Source organism: Saccostrea echinata, unplaced genomic scaffold (genome assembly GCF_033153115.1).
Source record: "Saccostrea echinata isolate AGI-Se365-2 ecotype Australia unplaced genomic scaffold, CSIRO_AGI_Sech_v1 ptg000016l, whole genome shotgun sequence".
Classification (NCBI taxonomy): Eukaryota; Metazoa; Mollusca; class Bivalvia; order Ostreida; family Ostreidae; genus Saccostrea; species Saccostrea echinata.
Genome location: NW_026889765.1, coordinates 20,974,178 through 20,977,562, shown reverse-complemented (window position 1 = coordinate 20,977,562; position 3,385 = coordinate 20,974,178). Strand labels below are relative to the sequence as shown.

General features: G+C 29.3%; 1 long non-coding RNA gene across 1 annotated transcript; it reads right to left on the bottom strand.

Annotated features, from left to right (window-relative positions):
• Positions 1-2,158: 2,158 nt before the first annotated feature.
• LOC133188997 (uncharacterized) lies at positions 2,159-3,156 on the bottom strand. The gene is made up of 3 exons (XR_009721374.1): positions 3,135-3,156; positions 2,511-2,664; positions 2,159-2,374 (listed from the first exon to the last, which is right to left on the bottom strand). It is a non-coding gene; the product is annotated as an uncharacterized LOC133188997 (long non-coding RNA).
• Positions 3,157-3,385: the final 229 nt, after the last annotated feature.

Below are 3,385 nucleotides of genomic sequence, written 5' to 3'. Positions count from 1 at the left end.
TGTTACTCGTATGTAAACGGAATCTCCTTTTTCACTGAGTAGGAAATTCCAAGAATATCAGATATCACTAATCTTCAAATTAACATAATCAGACACTTATGTTTTTCAGTTTTTGGTAAAAACAACACATTGACATTTATAACAGGCACCAAATAGGATAATAAAAATTGGCTTTATGGACAGTCAGAAATATGTATACAATTCAAATATAATAATTGTGATTCTTTCTATTCACATGGTTTCTATTAGATTTTTCACTCCCCGACCCCAACTTTAAAATATTTTTACTGCAAAATAAAAGTTCACCAATATTCTAGTCTTCCGTAGACAAGTAAACCAGAGAAGATTCTGATAGGTAACTACAGAATGAAGAGATTTTTCGATGTTTTGGTAACATGCTATATTTTAAATAACACTTATTAATTACATTTAAATTATCAACTAAGGCAATATATAGGAGTTTTAATATCTTCAATGCATCAATGGTAGAGTAATATAATCTTAGAAAATAAAAGAATCATAATATTAATATATCTTAATGAGCATTTAAAAAAAAAAAAAAAAAAAGCAGAATATAGTTATATAAGAACATCTTCCCCTAGATATTCCATAAACTTTTGTTCAAAATTTCTTTTACATTTCCTATAAAATATACATATAATTTGAAAAGAATCGATAATATAATGACAATTATTGAGAAAGAAATGATTGAATGGCTAACAATCTGTTGGAGGAACAGTAAAAATATTTGATATGATATACAATATTTAGTTTTATGTTTTTCTTATTGTTGAGAAATAGCGTGAGTTTTATAATCAGCATGCATATGTTGCAATCTATAATGTTCAAATCAAGGAAGAATAAAAAAAAAATGTTAATGTCTACTACCTCTCTTCTCTTCTTTTTACTTGAAAATCTTAAAATGTTGAATAAAAAAATCTGCTGTTGTACGTATTTGACCCCAGTCAAGTTCATGTTCCGTAATTGAAGACATACGTGCTAAGTAAAACTGTAATACTGATGACTCATTCTGAAATCTTTAGGGAAATCAATAAAAACTTCCTTGGAGAGCAAATTTTCCTACGAATCCATCTGTGAAAAAAGCAAAGAAAAATTAGATAACAGAAGTAGGAAATAAAATACTTCATAGTGAGTCTTCACAAAATTAGTAACAAGGAAATTTACTTCTGTTCTTTCCTGTTATTGTTTTGTTAACGAGGAAAATAAAAAAAAAATGGTGTATGAGGTTTAATTTGGCTATTGGTTATATAGATATATTTGAACTATCTTTGAGTTAACATAATGTCCTGAAGACTATCTTTATCTTATTTCGCAAAATTAATAAATTTTCATGCTATTGACTAAAGGAGTACATGTAACTTTCTTTTTTTTAAATCAAGAGATATATTGAGTATATTGTACTAATGTATAAACAAAATTTATTAATCATATTATTCAGCAAAATTTTCCATGACTATATTAATTCAATAAAACGACAAACTTTACAAGACAATGTAGCCAACCAAGCCGCCTAGCAGTTAGCGTAAATGTTATCATTCTTCAGGGATTCGACTACAACATCATAGCAAAACGGGTAATCAGCCTACAAGAGAATGCAAATCATTGATATAAAAAACCCACAAATCTTTTTTGCAGCAGGAACTATATTTGGTATTCTTCTTTCTAACATCCTTGATAGCTATGATGTAGAAAAAAAAAAGATCAGAGTTTGTTGGACTCTAATTTTATCATAGAAATAAAGAAAAGCTCAAGGCAATGGTGACTATGACTGGTTAATGTTTTCAAGTTCAAAAGTATTAAAGCAATCAGATACCACTCTAAAAGTGTATCAAATAGTGGTCCACTAGTATTGCTTTTGAAACATTTAGAAAGTATAGGTAAGAAATATACATGGTTATTTAAAAGACATGGTATTTCAGATAGAAAGAGAAACGTTGAAAGAATTCCGTATATTTTCTAAGTGTAATTCTGCTTTTCAGGGTATGCAAGTTGAAGCACCTTCAGGAGAAATCATATTTATATTATGAATATCCCAAAAGAAAATTGTTTATTAAATACAAATTATGTTTTTTTTATCCATAATGAAATATAAACTGGATATAGCAAATTCGGCTTTAAGATTGTGATGTTAATTCGTTCTCTGTAGCAGAAATATTTCAATATTTTATCGTTATCCGAATGAGTTCATCGTGTCAGATGAGATCATGACTGACTTACCAATGTGGAGATAAATTCTGGTCTTCTAATTTGTAACAGTCGTGTAATAGTGAATACATCGACTTCTTTATCAAGGGAGATTTGGTCAAGAGCGTTGTAGGCAACACAAAATTGGCCGCAGTCCTTTGCACCATCACTGAAAGTATTTTGTGGCAAAAAATACATATACTCTACCATAAATGGATGTATTTAGTATATACAAATAATTGAAAAGTCAAGAAAACGGCTAATAATTATTTTTAGTGATTATTGACTTCATCCAAAACCTATACCTCGACAAGACCAGAATATTTTGGTGTCAGGCTCAATATCTTCATTTTTGGTTGCATTTATTGCATCAAGCAATACCTCAAGATCTGACGGAGAATTTCCACCTCTCCATTCTTTACATTCAATTACTGTCAAATTCATCATTTTAAAAGTTAACTGAAACATTCCATGTATTTGTAAAGTACTTTGATAATATTTTTCTGTAATTAACATTATAGTTTTTAACTAAATAAATGTACAAAATTAACTACTCTTTAGAACAAACCTCCTTCATAAGCAAACTTTCTGTTATCGTAATGTTGTTCCTTCTTCTCGAGTCATTATAATTAATGCTGAATGATCCTACATTTTTTGCTTCTATTTGGGACGGAAACCATTGAGAAAACTAAAATGTATATTATTGTAAAAATATGAGGGAAATGTTCAAGAGAATACATTTGCCAGGACATTCGTTAGAAACAATATCACTTTCGAAAATTTAAGTTATGAGTATTTACAATGCATTTGGTTATGTGTTCGAATCCATCCAAACACCTTTGGGCTTTAATGATAGGAAACTTGATGACATTCTTACTCTTCTCTTACATTTCAATAGATTTTTAAAATGGAGTTTTTTTAAATCTTACTGTTGATAACTCTGTAAGAGGATATATAAATGCCGACATTTAAACCATTAACCAGTCTCAGGAAATCCTCTACATATTGTGGGAGTGGACACTGGGTGCCGGTCAATTTGTGATGATGTGTGAAGGACTAAAAAATCCTAAATGTAGTGCATTAAAGAAGAATTTTCGAGGGATTATTTTAGTATTTGGAGAAATATCAATTTGGTTTTTAAACAAACATACCTGAAGGATTACGGCGTTGTAATATGTCC